The 25,536-nt window shown below is 37.6% G+C and overlaps 2 long non-coding RNA genes across 3 annotated transcripts in view; one reads left to right on the forward strand and one right to left on the reverse strand.

Moving 5' to 3' along the window:
- Positions 1–25,536, reverse strand: part of LOC117975177 (uncharacterized) — a 67,474-nt gene that overhangs the window by 7,128 nt on the left and 34,810 nt on the right. The gene's annotated exons all lie outside the window — the stretch shown is intronic.
- LOC130540679 (uncharacterized) lies at positions 3,579–23,805 on the forward strand. The gene is made up of 2 exons (XR_008954669.1): positions 3,579–3,752; positions 23,580–23,805. It is a non-coding gene; the product is annotated as an uncharacterized LOC130540679 (long non-coding RNA).

Raw genomic sequence — 25,536 nt, forward strand, 5'->3', positions numbered from 1 at the left:
TGACCCTATAGGAAGGGTGAAGGAGGTATAGATTATTATCTCTTACTCTGAAATTTAAAAAATCACAGCCTGCAGACTTGAGGTAATAAGTAGCTAAAGTCAGTAGCTTTGAATTTCTTTCTCAGTCTCACTGGTACGGTCTTGGATATAGCACTTTTAAATACACAGACAATCAAATATACTTATTGTTTCTGAGTGTGTCCTGTTTTTTGGTATACGAAAGGACATTTAAGTGCCCCATTTGTAAACTCCAGATATCCGGCAATCAGTAAATAAATATCTTGAAAATGCAACTCATTCAAAGAAATACATCAATAGAGTCCAACAGAGAAAGGAAAACTTCCCTGTGCAAATCTGGGTGAGCCTGTCCTAAGGTGCTTATCTTTTTTTTTTTTTCTTTTGAGATGGAGTCTTGCTCTGTCACCCAGGCTGGAGTGTGGTGGTGCCATCTTGACTCACTGCAGCCTCTGCCTTCCAGGTTCAAGTGATTCTCCTGCCTCAGCCTCCTGAGTAGCTGGGATTACAGGCATGCACCACCACATCCGGCTAATTTTTTTTGTATTTTTAGTAGACACGGGGTTTCACCATGTTGGCCAGGCTGGTCTTGAACTCCTGACCTCAGGTGATCTGCCCGTCTCAGCCTCCCAAAGTGCTGGGATTACAGGCATATGCTACTGCACTTGGCCCTAATGTGCTTACTTTTGATAGAAATTTTTTCCTCATTATAACCAATAACAAATAGCTAGCATTTATTGGGGACTTAATATACAGCAGGCCTTGTGCTAAACACTCTACATACAAGATCACCTTCAGACCTCTTAGTCACCCTAGGGAGAGACTGTCAAGTGTCATCCTTGCTTTACAAATGAGAACTGAGACTCACCCAACTAGTAAATAATAGAGCTGAGACTGTAACCCAACCACTGGATTCCAAAGCCCATGAGTGAAACCACTGTGTTCATCATGGGTCTTTGGGAAATAATAGAAAAGCAGTTAGTAGGGCAAACCCATCTTCCAAAGAAACTGAGGCAGGAAAATAGGGTCTGGAGGCAGGGAGCATAAGGCTGACTCATACTTCAGCTATAACAGGAAATAGCGTCTCCATAGGGCGTAGGCTGTAAATGACTTTGTAACTTTACTTCATCCTTTCCATTTACATAGGGTGTACCTGAAGTAACCAATGGAATCCTCTAGGTATTTAAACTCCCAAAAATTCTGTAACTGGGCCTTTGAGCCTCTATGCTCAGGGCCACTCCCACACTGTGGAGCGTACTTTCATTTTCAATAAAACCCTTCATTCCTTCCTTGCTTTGTTTGTATGTTTTGTCCAATTCTTTGTTTAGGACACCAAGAACCTGGACACCCAGAACCTGGACACCCTCTACCATTAATAAAACCAGCTTTCATTTTGGTATGGCTCCTTCTAATCTTATATCTAGCCTATATAGCCATACAATTTTTGTTCCATGTTTTCTTTACTTTTTAAATTTTTTTAGATGGAGTTTCGCTTTTGCTGCCCAGGCTGGAGTGCAGTGACGTGATCTCGGATCACTGCAACCTCCGCCTCCCAGGTTCAAGTGATTCTCCTGCCTCAGGCTCATGAGTAGCTAGGATTACAGGTGTCTGCACCATGCCTGGCTAATTTTTTGTATTTTTAGTAGAGATGGGGTTTCATCATGTTGGTCAGGTTGATCTCAAACTCCTGACCTCAGGTGATCCACCCACCTCGACCTCCCAAAGTGCTAGGATTACAGACGTAAGCCACTGCACCCGGCCTTTCTTCACTTATTATTAAGTTATTAGAAATTCTACACAAACATCAGTTTTCATGGCCATATACTGTTCCAGTGAGTGGATCTACCTTATTATACTTTTGTGTTATTTTCAGATTTTTGCTATTATTCATAATAGTTTTATAGCTATCTCTGTTAATTAAACATTTTGTTAATTTGAGTTTTTTTTTAATTTTTATTTTCTTATCATCATTAAAATGAAAATATCAGGTCAAAGAAAAGTTACATTTAGGCCACATTGTCAAATTTCTCTCCAAAAATGCTGCATCCATCTGTATAACTATCACTAAGGTATGGTGCCTATTTCACCTCACCCATACCAGCATTGAATATTATACTTTAAAAGTATAAATTTTCCAATTTAGTATGTGAAAAGCGATATTTGTATTAGTATTTCTTTTATTAGATTATATGTAAAATTGAATTTTTTTCTTTGCTTGCTAATCAGTTTTATTTCACCCTTTTTACTAATTATCTAAGATGGAATGAATTTCCAATTTCCTAAGGAAGTTAGACCTTTCTCCATTTCTAATATATGCGTTTAATGCTACAAATTTCCCTCTAAGCACTGCTTTTGCTGTGTCCTGTGAATTTTGATAAGTTGTACTTTTATTTACATTTAATTCAAAATATTTAAAATTTTCTCCTGAGATTTCTTCTTTGGCTCATGAGTTATTTAGAAACACATTGTTTAATTTGCAGATATTTGGGGATTCTCCAGCTAACTTTTCTGAGATCATATTTTGTATAATTTCTATTCTTTTAAATTTGTTAAAGTATGTTTAATGGCCCAGCATATGGCCTATTGTGGTGTATATTTCATGTGAATTTGAAAAGAATGTGTAATTCAGCTGTTATTGAAGTATTTGATAAACGTTCACTAGGTCAAATTGACTGATCTGTTCAGATCATCTATAGCTTTACTATTTTCACCCTTTTCAAATGATAGTCACTGTTAGCAACTAGTAAACAACAGAAGAGAAAAGTAAATAGGAAACTAATTACACTTTTAGTGTATATTGTAGGAAACAGACTGCCATGCATGCTTTCCATGAAGTTTTTGGTTTGTATCTATTACCTCTTTCCACAATGAAGAGGATGTAAGAGAGGAAAAGCAGGGTAAGAGGGTGAGCCAGAAACACAGAAGAAGTTGTTGAAAGGACACACCAAACACATCACTAGTCTGAGATTTTTTCCATATTTTATGTAATGCTTTCATGCCTATTGAGAAAATAAATGCTTGTTGATGAAGATTTTAATCTTTATTGGCATTCTTTGGAATTCTTGTTTTTTAACACAAAAGTGATAGTATAACTCTTTTAAAAGACATCTATATAATCTTATGTTTTGAACTGGCTCTCTTTTCACTGAAAAATACCAAAAACTCACAGTTATAGAGTTGGAAGGGTAACTGTAGTACAGAAAGTTTGGCCAATTACATAGTGTTACAGTTTTAAGAGCTGCTTCCAAAGCACTCACACTATTCGGAAAAACTTTTTCATAACAAATGTGTTCTTCCTTTAAAATGTAAACAATGAGCCAATCTTAGAAGCAAACATTGACCGCAGAGTCATATCAAGTCCGTTGTTATAAGTACTTTAGTTTTAACAATGCAGAAACGTGAAGGATAGGTTTACTTTTTAACTCCAACCCTGTTCAAAGATCACTTATTGGCCTCTGAAGGCACAGGTGGCATGCCTGTTATAGTTTAACAGGTAGCCTCTGGGTGAGGTATAGTAGTTCAGATAACTTTGGATGCTTTGGATGCTCTCATGTGTGGCAGTATGCACTTGCTAAAACATTCTCCTCTCTGGGTCTGGAAGCCCAGAGTCTATATCCATATGAGGCACTGGGCAGGTATTCCAGACTTCTGAGTCATGGATGAAAAATGCCATCTTGCAACTGACACAGCAATTCCTTTGCCAAGAAATCATCATATCCTTAGTTTCTTATGTTGAGGTAAATATTCAAGTTCTTGGTAAATAAGGTAGATTTTCTATTTGCAACCTATATCTGAGTATTCATCCTTTTGATAACAAAATTTACAGGGAATATTTTTTCTATCAGAGGCACCGTTAATTATACTAGGCTCTCAAAAGAATTCCAGATTCACCTCAAATACCAGCAACTCAATTCTATTCCACTACTCAGATCTGTTGGGTTGGGTTGAATTGGAATTGTATTACATTTATAGTTAATTTAAGGAGTATTTACATCTTTAGGGAATTTAGTTTACATTTTTATGAACATCATATATTCTCCATGTATTTAGGTCCTCTTAAAGACATTTCAACAAAGTTGCCTAATTTTCTACATAAAAATCTTGCCAATCATTTATTAGATTTATTCCTATACATATTTTTGATTATTTTTTTATATGATATATTTTTAAAAGTAATATTTCTTAATCTTTGCTGTATGGGGATGTCATTGATTTTTGTCCATTGATCTTATATCCAGCAACCTTACTAAATTCCTAATTCTAATAATTTGTAGTCTCTTATGCCTAACTCCATGTTTCCATATAAACAACCATATTGTGTACATTTAGGGACCGTTTATTTCTTCTTTCCAATCTTTACAATTTTTATTTGTTTTTCCTTTCTAATTACACTGGCTAGAATATGTAGTACATTTTGAATAGTCACAATATTGGAGGACTGGTGATTTCCTTTATTATCTTTGTGAGGCAAACAATATGCTTTAAAATGTTTGTTTTTTAGCTGGCAACTAGATGTTTTGTACCGAGAGAATTCAAGCTATGTAATCTGCACTATTGCTAGAGTCATTTCTTTTCTTAACTCTTTTCTCCTATGTTTACCTTCTCTACTAGTTGATTTGCCCTTTACACACTCTAAGTCCAAGTGTTACATTTGCTTTTCTCATTTCTAATGGTGTACTTTTGTGGAATTGAATATTGATTGTAGAATCTCCTACCAAGAACTTTTTTCTCTTTTCAAATTATTATACTTCTTAATATTCATGGCTTCTAGAAAGAATTAAATTTAAAAATAAAATTTACCTTCAAAGACAATGAGATGACCATGGATCTACCAAATGCTTTCATGAAATGTTCTTTATTTTTTCCTACAATATTCTCAGTACTTCCAAATGTGCAGGTTGCTCTGCTGCACAATGTTGGGAATGCCATTCACATCATGTGAGTAGCATGCCCTGGGATTCTGCAGCACGCAATCTTCAAGGCTGACTGTGGTAGCCCTGCCTCTGCATTTCACTTTTCTGTCTAATTAGGACTGTGGGGTCTCTCAAGCAATTAGTGATAATCTACTAATGCCTAACTCCAGAAACAACTCTAAATGTGTTTCAAAAAAAATTCTACTTTTGGCTGCAAGCAGAAAAAATATCATGTCTGGGAGATACGTTATGATAATACAGCTTTAATAGGCAACCTCATTCCATGCCAAATCAGTGTTGACACAATATTCTTTTGTTTAGTATTATGTAATTAAGTAAATTGTCACTTCTGTTTCTATAAACACAATTAGGACGAGGTAAAAAAATGGGAAGAGAGGGGAGGAATTCATTTTGGAGAAAGAATCAACATAAAAGTAATATAATTACAACTCTCATTAGTAGTAATAATAATACTTGTGATGAGATGATAATGGTAAGGTAGTAATGATCATCATGATCATCACCATCATAATGATGCTGATATGCCCATGAATCCAAGTTGTTCGGCTTAGTTCCAAGTTTAAGCTGCATTATAGTTTAGTTTCTGCCATAAAAATTTCTTCAAAGCAGAGAGGGAGAGGATTTCATAGCATAGCTTCTGCTTTCTCACTAAGAAATGATATATGTCAAACTTACAGTGACACAAGATTGCCAATTATATTATAACTTTTTAAACTCTCATCCCATGTACAAGCAAGGTCAAAAATTAATTTTATCCGATTGAAACCAGAAGCTTTCTTTAGAAAGGCAGGTCTTTAGTTAAATACTAAAAAGGGCAAAGACTATAGCCAGTTCATTTTTTAGCTGCATATCTAGAGTTTTAAGTTACATATATATAATATACATTATAGGTAATATGGAGAGACTATAGATAGATAGATAGATAGATAGATAGATAGATAGATAGATAGATAGATAGAAACCTATATATAGTATATGTATTTGTGGAATATCTTATTCATTCAGTACTGGATAGCACAGGTCTAGACCTCACAGGGGGTAATACCACAAGGGGAATAATGTGTGCAAAGTGCAGAGTAAGTGCATGTAAATAGCTTGCACTAGCAGAAAAAAGCACTGCAAGGAGCCAAAAGAGGAATATAAATCAATCGTGATCCTGGTAGAATAAAGTTGAGATGCTCTGGCATATTTGCAAGTAATGATACTAGTGAAAGAGCTAAACAGAAGGCAAAAATAGAGACCACAGGTTATAAGAAAAAGTTATGCACAGTCAAGAGTTGGAAAGCAACTTAACTTAAAAAAAATAAAAACCCTCTACCCTGGCAGTGTATAAGGCATACTAGGCTTGCTGCTAATACGAAGTAGCCAGGGACATTTGTCTTTCTATCACTGGTGCCAGGCACAGGGTAAGTTCTCAATATATATTTGTTCACAATGGAGGAAGAGTGATCGGTTAGATAGCTATGTGGCCTACTTAAAAATACCACACTTTGCCAACGTCACATGTGGTTCAAGAAAATCTGTTTCTGAGTTGTTTTTGTGGGTGTGGTTCACAGACAACATTGGTGACACATCAGGAAAGATGGCAAGCAGAACGAGAACTGGTGCTACAAAAAGTGATCTCACTGTAACAGCATGGGTGGGCCTGGAAGTCAGTTCTCATGCAACCCCATTAGTTCTAGAAAGTTCTCATATGACTAAGAAAAAGCTGACAGGAATCAAACAGATTTCATCATTAAGCAAACAGAAAACATCAAGTAAGTAAGGGAAAATGTCGAATGAGGTTAGGAGGAAACAATTTTAGATACCTTTATAGCCTCTGGCCTCTTTCATTCCCTTTCTCAATCAGCTCTCCTCCTATCCCAACCCATGACCCTCTCCTACCCTTACCCCAGGAACACTAACAGAGCAGGGATGTTTCTGTATAATCCATTCAAGAAATTGCACAAGATCACCTAAGAAGAGGCTGCTATAGTCTGAATGTTTGTGTTCCTCCAAAATTCATGTGTTGAAACCTAACCCCCAAGGTGATGGTATTAGGAGGTGGAAGGTGATTGAGTCACCTCATGAATGGGATTAGTGCCCTTAGTACTGGAGAAAGCCTGTTTGCCCTGTTTACACCCTTCTGCCATGGGAGGATTTCTTGAGAAGGTGTGATTTTTGAAGCAGAGAGGGGACCTTCACCAGACATCTAATCTGCTGCTGCCTTGATGGTGGACTTTTCAGCCTCCAGAACTATGAGGAATAAATTTCTGTTGTTTATAAATTACCTAGTGTAAGGTATTTTGTTATAGCAGCAGGAACAGGAATCTCTGCTTCTAAGACAGAGGCAGAGCCAGGATTTGAAAAATTAGATGCCAGAGCTCCTGGTCATTATTATTGTACTAAACCAGATCATGCAGTAGTAACACTACAGGCAGAAAGCAAAATGCCTTCAAAGCCATTTTCTTAAAATTCTGTCATGAAGCAGCAATTATCCTTCAACTCATTTTTTTTTTTTTTTTTTTTTTTTTTTGAGACGGAGTCCCACTCTGTCACCCAGGCTGGAGAGCAGTGGCACGATCTTGGCTCACTGCAACCTCTGCCTCCTGGGTTCAAGCAATTCTTCTGCCTCAGCCTCCTGAATAGCTGGGACTACAGGCACATGCCACCACGCCCGGCTAATTTTTGTAGTAGAGAAGGGGTTTCAATGCATTGACCAGGCTGGTCTTAAACTCCGGACCTCGTGATCCGCCTGCCTCGGCCTCCCAAAGTGCTGGGATTACAGGCGTGAGCCACTGCGCTCAGCCTCAACTCAGTCTTTAACCAAAGGTTGCAACTTTCTTTACCAGCAAAAGCCACCTAAAAATTTTAAAATCATCCACCAGTAAAAAACAAGAAAACAACCAAGATTCTGAAATCTCCAACAATGAAGAATAGAGGAGGGAGAGGGCAGGGTGAACATGTTACTCCCACTAAGCCTCATTCATAAAATGGGAGTAATAATAACACATATCTTAGAAGATTGTGGTAGGATTAAATACATTAATAAAGCACTCAGAATAATGCTTGACACATCATATGCATTTAATAAAAATTAACTATTATTTATCTTTTTCCTACCAGGTGCAGTGGTGCTTTTTTTCTTTTTTGCTAATTAGCCTAGAGTAAATTGCAATGTGTCTTCAGTTCCTGAAGCCTAAGGATGTGACGTCCAGCAATGTACTCATATTTTTAAAAATTCTATACAACTTATTTGGGTAATTCCATGTTGTGATAGTAATAATGTAATAATACTAACTCACCATAATTTGTTATTTTAACCAGACATTTTTAATTGCTCTAACCAAAGTGAATTAAAAGATTACTGATCATGCTGCAAAAGCAGAATGGTGAAATGATTAGGAGCCTAGACGCTCATGTTCTAACTCTAGGTTAGAATCTCACTCACTAGCAGAGTGATTTTGGGCAAATTATCTATCTTCTTTATGCCTCAGTTTCCTCATCTGTAAATTGGGATACTACGAGTATTTCTCTCAGAGATTTCTTATGAGGACTATATTAGTCTGTTCTCACACTGCTATAAAGAACTACCTGAGACTGGGTAATTTATGAAGACAAGAGGTTTAATTGACTCAGTTCCACAGACGTAACAGGAAGCATGACTGGGAGGCCTCAGAAATCTCACAATCATGGTGGAAGGCAAAGGGAAACAGGGACCTTCTTCTCAGGGCAGCAGGAGAGAGAGAGAGCGGGGAGAACCACCACACACTTTTAAACCATCAGATCTCTTGAGAACTCACTCACTATCACGAGAATAGCATGGGAGAATCCGCCCCCATGATCCAATCACCTCTCACACCAGGTCCCTCCCTACACACGTGGGGATCACAATTCAAGATGAGATTTGGGTGGGGACACAGAGTCAAACCATATCAAGGACTAAATGAGTCATCATTGCACATAAAGTTCTAGGAATAGTGTCTTGCACATAGTATGTACTTATATAAGTTGTTTCTTTTATACTTTTTCCATATAGTTAAGAAAATATATTTTGCCAGTTGATTTTTACAAGTTTATTAGTAAAATGTTCATAGAGAAACATTTACATTTCCTTACTCTAAATGTCCAAAATATATTTAATACTTATTTAACATACTTATTTTACATGGCTGAATATTACATGGTTGAAATTAAAGGCTTTATGTCAGCCTAATTTTAATATATTGTAGTTATTGCTTTAATTGTAATATATTGTAGTATATTGTAATTGTAATATATTGTAGTTATTGCTAATTGTAATATATTGTAGTTATTGCTTTAATTCTATTTTAATCTTCAGATGTTTAGTTAAGATCACACTGCTTTTCATTATCTCAGCCTATTTCTTTTCTCAAAATCCATGCATAGGCTTCAATTATAATGTTTATATAATTGACTAGTAAATTCCCTCACTAACAAAGTAAACTATTAGGCTATAACAAATATGATACATACTTAGACTATTTTTATCTTTATATACAGACACTGCTAAACATCATAAATCATAAAGCTTAAAGATTTTTAAAAATACATGTATATATTTTTAATTTTTATGCTTAGCTACCACTATGAGTATTGAAATTAACAACAGCCTCAAATCAAGCAGTGAAAAATGCTAGTGAATGATCACATTTTAATGCTGCTTAATTTTTAGGCTTCTGGTGTGAATTAGCTATGAGATACAGCAATTTAAAGGATAATGACTAAACTCTTTCCTATTTCCTGCTTAATTTCCTTTTAAAGAAAAGTATTGGACTTTAAAAAATATTACTCATTCTTTAAATAAAGAAAACCAGGGAATTAGAATTCTCTTAACAAGTGCATCTTCTAGAGCAGCAGTCTCCAATCTTTTTAGCACCAGGGACTGGTTTCACGGAAGACAATTTTTCCATGGACGGGGTCGGTGGGGGGATGGTTTTGGGATAAAACGGTTCCACCTCAGATCATCAGGCATTAGATTCTCATAGAGAGCCTGCAGCCTAGCTCCCTTGCATGTGCAGTTCACAATAGGGTTTGAATTCCTATGAGAATCTATTGCTGCCACTAATCGGACAGGAGGCGGAGCTCTTGTGGTAATGCTGGCCGGCCACTCACCTCCTGCTGTGCAGGCTGGTTCCTAACAGGCCACGGACCAGGAGTTGGGGACCCCTGTTCTAGAGCAAAGAATTTCAGATGAAGAAATAAGTGACTAAAACAAAAGCACTTTTATAAGTTTAGAAAGGATGGCTCTATATAGATCTACATAAGAAGAAAAAAAATCAATCAAATAGTATCTGTGTCATGTTGATGTATCTTGTTGAACCTTCTAGTCCCATCCCAATGTTTAGCATCGTAAACACACATGCAGGCCAGGTGTAGGTGGCATTGGGGCAGCACTACAGTGACAAGAGCACCTTGGGAAGTACCATAAGCAGAGAATGTTTGCATTTGGGTCACTCCCAGGAAAGTTGCAGAGACATAATAGAAAAAAGCTAAAACTACAAAGGCATTTTTTTAAAAAAGGTTAACTTATTATTATTATTTTAAAATTTTACTTTAAGTTCTGCGATACGTGTGCAGAACGTGCAGGTTTGTTACATACATTTGTATGTGCCATAGTGGTTTGCTGCACCTATCAACCTGTCATCTAGGTTTTAAGCCCCACATGCATTAGGTTATTTGTCCTAATGCTCTCCCTCCCCTTGCCCCCAAGCCCCCAACAGGCCCTGGTGTGTGATGTTTAAAATGATTAACTTATAAAGAAACCAAAGTGATCAGCTTTCATATTTATAATTATAGAAAACATTAAACTCACATTGCTAAGGGTGTAGTTAAGACTTTCTTCATCTTCAGCTATGTCCTTTTAGGGAACTGAACATTTTTTAATTTTTTATACAAAATTTAAAAACTCTCCTTATTTAAAATTGATTGACTACCCAAAAATGTGTCTTTCTTTGCTTCCATTCCATGATTTATAAAGAATTAGCTTTAGTACTCTTTTTAGAGTGTAGGTTGAAAAGGCATTTTATTTTCCACCTCGGAGTAATTTTTAAACCACATCAATTATTTTTCATGTGCAGCCGTTTTTATCCACAAATTATTGCCTTAGGCATTTTTACTTTACCACACATTTCAGAAGAGAAGGAATGAAGGGGAACCAGCTAATCTACAAATGTTCACCTACAGTAGATCAGGCCAGAAAAGGAGAGAAGAATATGACCCAAAACTTCTTCAGAAATAAGAACTGCTTATTAATAGTCTAAAGCAGGGTGTCCAATCTTTTGGCTTTCCTGGGCCACACTGGAAGAAGAAGAAGTGTCTTGCGCCACACATAAAATACACTAACACTAAAGAAAGCTGATGAGCTAAAAAAAAGAAAAAAGAAAAAGAAAAAAGCAAAAAAAAATCTCATAATGTTTTAAGAAAGTTTATGAATTTGTATCAGATTGTAAGCCTCTTGAGAACAATCTTGGGCTTTATTTATGTTTCCCAGCACATAAGTAAACATTTCCCAACAAAATGCATAAATGGTAGGGGATAAAGTAAATTGGGAATCAACTCTTTAGTGATAATTAAATGCAAGGAAAGTAGATTATATATTCAGCGTTTACCAAGCTTGGTAAATAAAGCACAAGATTGTTCTCAAGAGGCATACAATCTGATTTGGCATGTAATAATTTGCACATAAAGCAATGAGAAACTACTATAAGGCAATAAAACATGCTAGAGACTGGGAGACCCAGAAAAAGAAAAAAAAAAGCTGGATGGCGACTATGATAAGGTTTGGATATGCTAAAAAGGGGCAAGAAAGACATTCTCCAAAGGAATACATGAAAGTTTAAAATTAATAAGGGGCTGGGCGTGATGGCTCACAGCTGTAATCCCAGCACTTTGGGAGACAGAAGAGGGAGGATCGCTTAAGCTCAGGAGTTGGAGACCAGCCTGGGTGACATACTGAGACCTCGTCTCTACTAAAGATAACAAAAATTAGCCAGGCATGGTGGCACAAACCTATAGTTCCAGCTACTCAGGAGGCTGAAGTGGGAGGCTCACTCAAGCCCCGAGGCTACAGTAAACTATGATCATGCCATTACACTCCAGAAGGAGTGTAATATCTTTTCTGTTTGCTAAAATTATACTGCTTTGGATTCACCCATTTATTTCTATCATGTTTTCTAAGAAGGAGAAAAGGCTACAAGATATTGAGATGTTCACCTGTCAATGAAAAGGAGCTATAATTTGGCCCAGAAAGAAAGTCTATTGATCCAAGGAGCAGCTTAGACACAGAGCTGTTTTCAGTATTACCCAGGTCTCATGCTATCCACCACCAGCAGTCCTCACTGAACTTCCCCCCAAGCTGAATAATTCTAAACTTTAGAAAATGCTAACAATTTTTAAAGTGTCAAGAAATTATGGTAAAATGAACACTTACATTTGGTACATGATATGAACATAAACAAACAAAATATTTTACTACAGAACCATAAATTGATGGAATGATCAAATAAGATTATAGAATCACGGCTATAGAAATAGAAATACAAGGTCAGGAGCAGTGGCTCATGTCTGTAATCCCAACACTTTGGGAGGCCGAGGTGGGCAAATCATGAGTTCAAGAGATCGAGACCATCCTGGCCAATAGTGAAACACCATCTCTACTAAAAATAGAAAAATTAGCTGGGCGTGGTGGTGCATGCCTGTGGTCCCAGCTACTTGGGAGGCTGTGGCAGGAGAATTGCTTGAACCTGGGAGGCAGGGGTGGCAGTGAGGTGAGATCGCGCCACTGCACTCCAGCCTGGTGACAGAGTGAGACTCTGTCTCAAAAACAAACAAACAAAAAGAAATACAAGTCTGTTGACTAAGCCTACCATGACTCATGTAGGATGATATCGTCTAGAGAAAAACATGGCCATTAAATCAAGTACTTGTGATAACAGTCAAATGATATCAAGTTCTAAAGTCAGAGAGAAATAGTTAAATCAATAACTGAAAATTTACAGATTTTATTGGATAAATGGTGAAGTATTTAGTTGTGAAAATATAAACTTTTCTCCAGAGTTAAAATGCCTGAGTACTGACCCTCCTTTGTTTGTAATTGACAATATCCCTAAGATATTTTCTTAAAGAAAATTATCAGTATCAACATTTTAACTCTGGAGAAAAATATATATATAATGATAATTTTCTTTAAGAAAACATCCTATGGTTTTTGTCAATTACAAATAAAGAAGGATTAGCATTCAGGTTCTTTGCCTTAAGGAAACAGAACTCTGAATGTAGAGCTCTTTATGACTCCAATAAAGGGCATATATTTTTCTGTATCTCCTAGAAAGAGGTGTGGAAGTTTTTGGTGGTTGAAGAATTAGAATCCGAGTTAGATTCTGTTCTCTTAAAACAGGATCCATTTTCCGCATGTAATTTCACAATGGGTGCTATGACCAGCTAAGCCTATAAATGATCACTGCACCAAATCAGGACTCTAATATACTACTGTTTTACTTTATATGCCTAGTACATATAGCAAAGTTGCATAACAGAAGAAAAACAAACCCTGGTTTTACCATTCTCATGGCGTTAACATAATCTCCAGTGAGTAAAAAGATACTTCTTAAAAATTGGCCCAATTTATCTATTGTAACTATAGCCTATAACGTACTTTCAGTAACAGGGTGATCATGATAAAGAAGAATGCTGGCCAGGTGTGGTGGCCCACACCTGTAATCCCAACACTTTGGGGGACAGAGGCAGGAGGATTGCTTAAACCCAGGAGTTTGAGAACAGCCTTGGCAACGTAGCAAGACACCATCAATACAAAAAATTTTAAAAATTGGCTGAGCAGCTGGGCGTGGTGGCTCATGCCTGTAATCCCAGCACTTTTGGAGGCCAAGGCGGGCGGATCACCTGAGGTCAGGAGTTCGAGACCAGCCTGGCCAACATGGTGAAACCCCATCTCTACTAAAAATACAAAAATTAGCTGGGTGTGGTGGCAGCATCTGTAGTCCCAGCTATTCGGGAGGCTGAGGGAGGAGAATTGCTTGAACCCAGGAGGCGTAAGTTGCAGTGAGCCAAGATCATGCCACTGTACTCCAGCTTGGGCAACAGAGTGAGACTCTGTCTCAAAAAAAAAAAAAAAAATTAGCTGAGCATGGTGACACCTTCTTATAGTCCTTCCTACTTCAGAGCCTGAAATAACAGGATCACTTGAGCCCAGGAGGTCAAGGCTGCAGTGAGCCACGATCACACCACTACCCTCTATTCTGGGCAACAGAATGAAACTCCGTTTCACTTAAAAAAAGAAGAAGAAGAAGAAGAAGAAGAAGAAGAAGAAGAAGAAGAGCCCTCTTTGTCATTCAACACCTGTTTTTGAAAACTTGATATGTGGCTAACAGAACAGAGTGTCCCTGGAAAGAGGTCTTTTTTTCTTTTGAGACAGTCTGACTCTGTTGCCCAGGCTGGAGTACAGTGGTGCAATCATGGCTCACCGCAGCCTCAACCTCCCAGGCTCAAGCAATCCTCCCACCTCAGCCTCCCAAGTAGATGGGACCATAGGCAGTGCCACCACACCTGGCTAATTTTCTAAAACTTTTTTGTAGAGGCAGGGTCTCACTATGTTGCCCAGGCTGGTCTCAAACTTCTGGGCTCAACAGATCCTTCTGCCTTGGCCTCCAAAAGTGCTGGGATTACAGGTTTGAGCCATCGTGCCCAGCCTAAGAAGTCTTTTTAATAAGGAAAGACTCTGGAACAAAGAAGATAAAGGAGTTTCAAGCTTATTTGATTTGGAGGGAAAGACTCTGGAGTTCAAGCTTATTTGATTTAGAGTATCTTTACACAATGTAGTGAAATTTCATTAATTTGTATTCATACAATGAACTAATTTCACCTAGTTTGGGCTATTCTGTAATATTTATGATGCAAGAAAGTCAGTAACAAAATTATAAACTAGTTCTTTCCGGTTAGGTGTAAAATGAAAACAGTTGGACAATTATTCAGGCACTAGAAAATATTATGTGGAGCAACTCCTAGGATTTGGCTTGCTCCCCACGGAAAAACAAGCTTCCAAATAAATATTTCAGCAAACAAATCTATTACCTTTTTCTTTTCTTAATTATTCTTAGAAAAAATGTATATATAAACACTTTGACTGTTATCCGTAAGTCAAATATTTCCAAAGTAGACATTGCCCACGTTTGGTTAATTACCTGAATTTACAGGGTTGGTTTCCATTCCATTCATTTGCGTAGTCACGTTGTTTAGTTCACATGATATGTGCCAGCCTCAGCTGAAATTCTAGTTATTGGCAGAGTTTAAGAAAGCTTGGGAAAGGAACCTGGGCAAGTGCTTTTATCCATTCTGGTCAAGGGGTCCTGATCTGGAGTCCATGCATGAGCTTTTAGGAGGTCTGCAAATCTGCAAAACCTGCATGTAACAATTGTATATGTTTTCATAAAAAATTTTTTTGAGGCAGGGTCTCACTCTGTCACCCAGGCTGGGGTACAGTGGTGTGATCTCAGCTCACTGCAACCTCTACCTCCCAGGTTCAAGCGATTCTCCTGCCTTAGCCTCCCGAGTAGATGGGACTACAAGAACGTGCCATCAAGCCCAGCTAATTTTTGTATTTTTTTGGTAGCAACAAAGTTTCACTGTGTTGGCCTGTCTGGTCTCAAGCTCCTGTCCTCAAGTGATCCGCCAACCGTGGCCCCCAAAGTGCTGGGATTACAGGTGTGAGGCACTGCGCCCGGCTGATTTTTATACGTTTAGAAGAAAATTTCCAGAGAGTTCACGATTTTCATGATTATCAAAGGTCTCTCTCCTTCTAAAAAGGTTCAATTATTGATTTAAGGAGTTCTTATTTGTCAGTCCTTATTGGAGATCCAATGCTCCAATGAACTGAGATACAATTTTGGGTTGAAAGATCTGAAATGGTGTCTTCTTTCCACTGACCACAAGCTGGGCTTTGAAATTAGAGTCGTAACCTTTCCCTTGCAAATCCCTGGAAGGTCTGCTTTCAACAGCTCGCTGCCGTTTGAAGGAAAAACTGTTCCAAATGTAATTATATACATATTGGGGATATTAAACATTTCTTCTGAGAAAGTTTCTTGTATCCTTTGTTTATTTGGTTAACAATACTTTTGCAACCCTATTATACGCAGTATGTGCCAAGGATAAAAGGATAAACCCAAATACACGTGTCCTTTGTCTTCCTGGATGGATATATAGCAGAGAACATTTTCATTTTTCATAATTCTCTGTATCTACTGGAGAAAGAAAATGATAAAACATATCCAAGTTTATCTAATTTCAACCAGAAACTCTCAAATTAAATGCATGAAGTAAAGTGACATCTAGTGTTGGTTAAGTGGCAGTGAAATATGTGTCAGGACAAGGCATACTTTAACTTTCTTTGAACAGACTGTTAAACTTGGCTTTGTTAAGTTGCCAACTCCGGAAAGCATAGTTTTGCTTTTAAAAATGTTTTAGAGTAATTCTGAAATAATCTGAATTTAAATGCTAATAACATTGTTTTTATTTTTTCAAAATAAAATGCTTAACGCCTACAGAAAAGTCTAGAGAATGAAATAACAGTTACGTATCTACCACCCAACTCTGTCAAATCTTAACGTTTTGCTTTACTTACATCAGATATTTTAAACATAAAATGTAATAGACACATTTGATGCCTTATTAACTATTTCTGATTTCATGTCCATCTTGTTCTCTTTAGAAGTAATCAATATTTGGTTTATTATCTCTGTGACTTTTTGTATTTTTATTACATATTTGTGTACACATAGAATTTATAATATTGCACATATTTTATAGCTGATATAAGGGATACCATATGGTACAAATATTTCTGCAACTTACTTTTTCTAGTTTAATATTATGCTTTGGAGATTTCGTGATATTGGTCATCTAACTTCAGTCATTTACTGTAACTGCTGTATGTTAACATTCCATTGAATGAATTATACAACAATTTATTTAATTTACAGCTGATGGACATTCAGAGTGTTTTCAGTCTCTTGCTCTTATAAACCATGCTACAGTGAACACTCTTATACATGACCCACTGTGCACACATTTGTGAGTTTCTCTAGGCTGCACAACGAGGAGGTATTGCACAAGTGTATACTTTCAAAACATCTCTAGCTATTGAGCATTTGCTCTCCAAGATGGTTGTACCAATTTACACCCTCAGTAGAAGTGTAAGAAAACTTCTGTGGCTTCACATTCTCGCCAGCACTTGGTATTGCCAGGCTTTTTAATTTCTGACAATCTGCTTGATGTAAAATCTTATCTCATTGTGGTTTCAATTTGCATTTCTCTGACAAGTAGTAAAACTGAGTTATTTATTTATTTATTTATTTATTCATTTATTTTGAGACAGAGTCTCGCTCTGTCGCCCAGGCTGGAATGCAGTGGCGCGATCTCGGCTCACTGCAAGCTCCGCCTCCCAGGCTCACGCCATTCTCCTGCCTCAGCCTCCCGAGTAGCGGGGACTACAGACGCCTGCCACCACGCCCAGCTAATTTTTTGTATTTTTAGTAGAGACGGGGTTTCACCGTGTTAGCCAGGATGGTCTCGATCTCCTGACCTTGTGATCCACCCGCCTCAGCCTCCCAAAGTGCTGGGATTACAGGCGTGAGCCACCGCACCCGGCCGAGCTTTTTAAAAATATGTTTTTACTACTGAAGTTTCTTCCATGAATTGCCTATTCCTATTCTATGCCTACTGGATTGCTGGCATTTTCCTTTAAGTACTTACTGATATAAGTACTTTGTAGGCTTGATATATTGCAAATATTGTTTCTCAGTTTATGGCTTGGCTGTTCACTGTGTTCATGGCATCTTTTCATTTTAAAGCAATCGACTTTGGCTGGGCGCGGTGGCTCATGCCTGTAATCCCAGCAATTTGGGAGGCCAAGGCAGGTGGATCACCCGAGGTCAGGAGTTTGAGACCAGCCTGGCCAACCTGGTGAAATCTGTCTCTACTAAAAATACAAAAATTAGCCAGGCGTGGTGGTGTGTGCCTGTAATCCCAGCTACCCAGGAGGCTGAGGCAGGAGGATCACTGGAACCCGGGAGGCAGAGGCTGCAGTGAGCCGAGATTGTGCCACTGCACTCCAGCCTGGGCAACAGAGCAAGACTTTGTCTCAAATAAATAAATAAATAAATAAATAAATAAATAATCAACTTTATGAATCTTTCCCTTTTTATTGCTTATTTTAAAATCTTTTTCTTTTTTTTTTGAGGCAGTGTCTTGCTCTGTTGCCCAGGCTGGAGTGCAGTGGCACGATCTTGGCTCACTGCAACCTCTGCCTTTGGGGTTCAAGTGATTCTCCTACCTCAGCCTCCTAAGTAGCTGGGATTACAGGCATCTATCATGATACCCAGCTAATTTTTGTATTTTTAGTAGAGATGGTGTTTCACAATGTTGGCCAGGTTGGTCTCGAACTTCTGACCTCAAGTGATCTGCCTGCTTCGGCCTCCCAAAGTGCTGGGATTACAGGCTTGAGACACTGTGCCTGGCCTTAAAATCTTTATTAAGCTTTTCTCCTTTATTTTCTCTTAAAATGTTTAAAGTTTTTTTTTTCCTTATTTAGGTTTCTAAATTATAAACTTTTCTGTATTGTGTGAGGTAGAAAATTCAATTCCTTTTGTATCATGGATAATGATTGTCCTAGCATTATTTATTGAAGAAACCATCCTTTCCTCATTGTTCATTTTAGCTCATCACCGAAGTCACTTATGAAATTAATTTGGGGCCAGGCACAGTGCTCACACCTGTAATTCCAATACTTTTGGAGGTCAAGGCAGGAGGATTGCTTGAGGCCAGGAGTTCGAGACTAGCCTCGAAAACAAAGTGAGACTCCCATCTCTACAAAAAATGTTCTAAAATTAGCCCAGCACAGTGATGTGTCTGCCATTGCATTATTTGGGAGGCTGAGGCAGGAGGATTGCTTGAGCCCAGGAGTTTTAGGCCGCAGTGAGCTTTGATGGCACCACTGCACTCAAGCCTGAGTGACAGATCTTTAAAAAAGAAAAAAATAATAACTTTGTAAGATTTGTCTTGCATAGCACTACCTGGCTCCTGAGGTTCCCTCAGTTAAGTCAGGTGTGTATACTGACTTCCACCTATGGGTTCATCCCTACTCACATGCTGAGCCTGTTTTGCTATCTGTTGTCTGAGAAATATTGGTCAGCATCAGGACCATTATTCCTAGTGTTTCCATACTCCATTCCTGCATTCTGGCCACTTGTTTTTTCTTGGGGTCCAATCCTTGTTGTTTGCGCTCCTATTCTAGGTTCTGAGCTAGGATGGCCAACCATCCTGGTTTTCCCAGGACCAAACTACCTGGTTTCCCCAAATGCAAGACTTTATGTGCTAAAACTGTGACCATCCCTGGCAAACTTGGCCTGGATGGTTGGTCACTTTAGATGTATCCTGCGGTTTTTGCTTCCTCCTGTGTTGACCTCTTGACTGTCTAGTTTGGTGTTATCTCTGTGCTCACAAATCATATTTACCTTGAACTTGTATTCGTTGAGTGCCTATGATGTCAGAGGCTGTATGAAGCATTTTCATATGTGGTATCTCATTCAGCCGTTAGACAGCTCTGCATGATTTCCTTTTACAGATGAGGAGGATTTTATGTAGTTAGCCAGGACCACAAAATTAGTGACACAAAAGAATAAAACCCAAGCCTCCTGACTACACATTTTTTATTTCCACCAAACTTGTCATCTTTCCGGCCCGAGTTGCATACTTGGGGCCTCCACTCTGTACTAACTGAACTTCAGGGTGAACTCCATTATGCCTTGCCTAGCCTCTTGCTGTCCTTCATACATCTTTTTTTTTTTTTTTTTTTTTTTTTTGAGACAAGGTCTGGTTCTATCTATCGCCCAGGCTGGAGTGCAATGGCACAATCTCAACTCACTGCAACCTCTGTCCCTCTCTATCCACCAGGCTCAAACTATCCTCCCACCTCAACCACCCAAGTTGCTGGAACTACAGGCACAAGCCACAATGCCCAGCTAATTTTTGTATTTTTTGTAGAGATGGGGTTTTGCCATATTGCCCAGGCTGGTCTCAAACTCCTAGGCTCAAGTGATCCACCCCTCAGCCTCCCAAAGTGCTGAGATTTATAGGCGTGAGCCACCACACCCAGCCTATCCCTCACACATCTTTAACCTAATATGATAGTACTTGAAGTCAACATCTTCTATTGCAAAGCACAAATGACAAGCCCATTTGTTATGCAATGGTATAAATATCTCAAATGTTTCATTAGGATAAGCACTAAGAAGAAAAACAAACATGAATATAATAGCATGGCACATCACACTGCCACATCAGATTGCATCCCTCCAGTTAATATGTCATGGCATAGGATGCAGAATCTTTGCATTTTAATGTATTCATTTCATTAATATTTCCTTTTTGGTAGTTTATTTAAGAAATCCTTCATTAAGTTATTCTCCTTCAATTTCTCCAAATACCTAATTTAATTAATTTGTAGATTATGAATACAAAATATTTGTAGAATATTAGTTTCCCAAATATTAACAGAAATTAGGTGTGTATGTGGGATGGGAGGTGGGCCAATTAGTTTGGGAAACAAATATCTTATTATAGAACTTCTCAGTCTCTATTTTGCTAATTTGCAGTGTGACTTTCCTACAGAGAGATAGAGTGTGTGGCATTTTTCAAATGCTACGAATTTTCCAAATGACCATGACACCTTTTTCTTTTGTTGCATTGGTTTTGTTTCATAATTTCCCATATGCCTTGGAATATCCACTGGGAAATGGTGTTTTCATCTCTAACAGCACAATACCCTCCAGAGGGCAGCAGATTCCCTTGGCATATAGCCAATCATCTATTCATTGAACAGATTGATGAGGGACCTGGAGCGTGTTATATTATTATTCCAGTCAGGGATGTAAAATTTCTAGTTTCTGTAACAGAGAGAGGCATTAAAATTTAGCTCAAGGCTAATAATAAAATAAATTATTGGCACTGAGATATAATACAAAAAAAAATCCAATCATATCTCTGATGGATTACAATGGCATGCATTGTATTGTAAAGTCCAGATCATGTCTCTATTTATCCTCTTAGTCTCAATCAAACAACAAATATTAGTTGAGTGTTCCATAAGGAATAAAATGAAATATTACCATTAGTTCATTTCTCAAGGAACTAAGAGATCAGAGAGATAGTTAGATAAGGCAACACATTAGTTCATTGGATTTCATTGGCTGCAAATCAGAATCACTGGGGGACACTTTTAAACAATAATAATGCTCAAATCTCACCTAAGAACATTAAATTTGAATCTTTGTGTTTGGTTCCAGGCATGAGATTTTTTTTTAAATTATACTTTTAAGTTCTAGGGTACATGTATACATGTGCCATGTTGGTGTGCTGCACCCATTAACTCGTCATTTACATTAGGTATTTCTCCTAATGCTATCCCTCTCCCCTCCCCCACCCCATGACAGGCCCTGGTGTGTGATGTTCCCCACTCTGTGTCCAAGTGTTCTCATTGTTCAATTCCCACCTATGAGTGAGAACATGCAGTGTTTGGTTTTCTGTCCTTGTGACAGTTTGCTGAGAATGATGGTTTCCAGCTTCATCCATGTCCCTACAAAGGACATGAACTCATCAATTTTTATGGCTGCATAGTATTCCATGGTGTATATGTGCCACATTTTCTTAATCCAGTCTATCATTGATGGACATTTGGGTTGGTTCCAACTCTTTGCTATTGTGAATAGTGCTGCAATGAACATAACGTGTGCATGTGTCTTTATAGTAGCATGATTTATAATCCTTTGGATATATACCCAGTAAAGGGATGGCTGGGTAAAATGGTATTTCTAGTTCTAGATCTTTGAGGAATCACCACACTGTCTTCCACAATGGTCAAACTAGTTTACACTCCCACCAACAGTGTAAAAGTGTTCCTATTTCTTCACATCCTCTCCAGCACCTGTTGTTTCCTGACTTTTTAATGATAACCATTCTAACTGGTGTGAGATGGTATCTCATTGTGGTTTTGATTTGCATTTCTCTGATGGCCAGTGATGATGAGCATTTTTTCATGTGTCTGTTGGCTGCATAAATGTCTTCTTTTGAGAAGTGTCTGTTCATATCCTTCCAGGCATGAGATTTTAAAAACATGTTTTCAGGTGATTCTAACGAGTGGCCAGGGTTGAGACTATTGCATTAAGAGGATAAAAAAGTATTTTTGGAAAGAGGTTTCTGACCTTTTCAAGCAGGTGGAGGAATTTAGAATCCTTTTCCCAGGGAGAATGTTTCAAATGTAGAAGAGTACAAAAAAGACAATGGTCATTCTTACATCCTCTGTTCAAAGTTAACCTTTGTTAGCGTCTTTATTCTTTCTTAGCTGTCAGAATTGCAAACAACAAAATCATACAAAACCCACATCTTATAGTTCCTAAACTTAACCTTAAAAAACATTTCCTAGGAGAGCAAAAGACATCATTTTTTTCATCTCCAAAAATGCATTATAACTCACCCTAGTTAACAAATAGTCTGGCATATTCCAAATAGATCCACTGGGCCATAGACCTCATCTAACAAAGATGAATTCTGTTCATTTGCTCCGTGAATAGAGCTAAGAGGCTTATTTGTGCAAAGACTAACTGATGAGGTGGAAGAGAGAGCAAGACAGCAAGAAAATATTAGTGAATATATATCTTCCAATTGCAAAGAGATATGGAGCAAGAACCTGCCTAGATGGAAGGAATGAGAACTATAGGCTATAGTTATGGATGGGAGGTTTTCTTTATGCAAAATTAACTAGCTTATAGTGGGAAGTGAGTGGATGGAAACGTGTCTCATTAACATCATGTTCGAACTTACCATAAGCTCAGTGAGGGTCAATAACCTGATAGGATGGCTGTTTTTAGGGCATCATAGGACTAAAGAAGACTTCCTGACAACCGTTAAAAATCTTTGAACTAGAAGACAAACTTGAAAAAAAAATACAAGCAGAAATATGTCCTCTGACAGCTGATAGGTATTTTAAGCAATGGATCTGATCCATATTTTGCAAAAGGCTCTAGAAATTAAACTAAAAATGCTTCACTAGGTCTAATGAAGTATATCTTGAATGATCCAGAGGAAGATATTATTTTCATCCCCATTTAACAGATGAAGTATCTAAAATCAGAGAAACTGACTGATTTTCTCTAGACTACAAGCTAATAAGTAGACAACTGGGACTTGAAGCCAGGCACACTGATTGTCTCCATAGTCTGTGTGCTTAACCACTGCATGGTACTGCCTCATAACTTACAGAAAAAAATTCGCATTGCATTATAGAAAACCTATATATTCACACATTACATTTATTACCCATTCTAAGGGACACACTATAATGTCTCTAAATTTGGGATATTACTAGTAATCAATGGTGTCTATAATTTTAGTTGATACATATATTAATACATACCTGATATCTATAATTATAATCAACAAACAATTGGTATATAGAACAATGGTGCATCTTTGAAATAGAGTAAAATAAATCTCATAGGCACTTGTACTTGTTCTTTCTCTAAGGGAAATGTTTGTGAATTCAGAAATCCTTTTCTTTTCTAGGAAAAGTGATGAATTAATTACAAATTTCTGCAAATGGAAGTTCATTCATTTATTTGGCCACCAAATATTTTTTGAGTTTGGAGATCAAAGCAGTAGAGTCTCAACTCTGAAGTCAGACAGACCTGGGTGGAATCCTGGCCACACCATTTTCAAGCTATGTAACCTTGAAGAAATTCTGTAATCTCTCTAAACCTCAATAAAATGAAAATGTTCACAGTGTCTTATAGGTTTATTGTGAGGATTTAATGCAGTAACTCATTTAAGGGATAATACCTTTTCGGCATATTAAAAATGCCATCTATTAGTATCATTATTTAAAAACCTGTTAAACATCCCCATTTTGTTACAGTGTTCTAAGGTTTGTTAACAACCTTAAGACAATGAAATAAGGATAAAATTTTGCCCTCATAAAGCTTATATCCTCATAGGAAAAGACACAATTATTATTGTGTTCATGTGGTGATCACCAGGCAAGTCACTTAAGAGTTTGAAGATAAATAAGATGCCTTATCTAATGGTTAAAATCTTACTAAAGAAAATCTCTTTGAAAGTAGCTTATATTTTTACAAGATAAAGCATTTCTATATATGGTCTAGTAAAAGATTTAAAGTAGGCAATCCAGAAAGATTTGTTGAATCAAATTGCACTGCATGTCTTCCTTTCTAATTTGCTATGAGTTAGGAACCACAAGCAGCCTTTTCCTAACAATGTTAAAAAAAACTTTTGTGCTGGGCGCAGTGGTTCGTGGCTATAATCCCAGCACTTTGGGAGGCTGAGATGGGTGGATCACTTGAACTCAGGAGTTTGAGACCAGCCTGGACAACATAGTGAGACTCATCTCTAAAAAAAATACAAAAATTAGCTGGCCGTGGTGGTGTATGTCTGTAGTCTCAGCTACTCACGAGGCTGAGGTGGGAGTATCGCTTGAGCCCAGGTGTTGGAGGTTGCAGTGAGCCGAGACTGTACCACTGCACTCCAGCCTGGGCAACAGAGACAAACTCTGTCTCAAAAAAAAAAAAGTAAAGTAAGATAAAAATAAAAAATAGTTTTCCTTTAACAATCCTACTACAGAATCACAGGAAATTTTAAAATATCAAATATATAGCATCTACCTTCCAATTACACATTCAGATGTTTTCACTTATTGCCATATGTGTTATCATCACATATTAACTGTTATCTTTTATCACTGTAATAATTGTCTTTTATTACCAACTATATGCTGAGATGCCAAAAAATAAAACTTACCATGTAAGGTGGATTAAACCCCAACGATCAGTTCACAGTGACAGTTTACCATACGCTAACAGCCCTTTATGTAAGATGAGAACAAGAGACAGTGAAGTGGTTTAATGGCTCAGTTTCTGCAGATCACTGAGAACTGGAAGAGTCATGGTGGTTGACTCTCACCCTATTGGCTAAACAGTGGCTGGGCCAGGGCAGGTTTTCTGGTCCTAATTTAAGGCCATGATCCACCTATGAAATGCTCCTGGCTTCAGTTTCCTTATTTGAAAATTAAGCATGAAGTATCATTTCATGAACACATAAATAATATAGACTGATTTCTGAATATTTGGAAAATACAGACAAACATAAAAGTAAAAGTAATGTATAATCTTATCACCCACAGAAAACTATTATTAATATTTTGACATATTTCTCTTTAGAAAGAAGAAAAGAGAAAGGCAGGAAAATACACATATATACAAATTAGGAATGGGCTATAACCAGATGTACAGATGAAATCAACAAGTAGAATACTTATTACTTTAAAAAATAAATTACAACAAGATATGAATGATTTTGAGGGAAATATAAATTACCATAACTGGATCAAGAATAAACAGCAGGAAACCTGAATATATCTATAATTATGAAAAAAAAAACCCTGAAATCGTTTGCAGAAATTTTCTTCCATGAGGTAGGTATCATTGCAATTCCCCTTTTACAGAATGGG

The sequence above is a fragment of the Pan paniscus genome, chromosome 10 (assembly GCF_029289425.2).
Source record: "Pan paniscus chromosome 10, NHGRI_mPanPan1-v2.0_pri, whole genome shotgun sequence".
Lineage (NCBI taxonomy): Eukaryota > Metazoa > Chordata > Mammalia > Primates > Hominidae > Pan > Pan paniscus.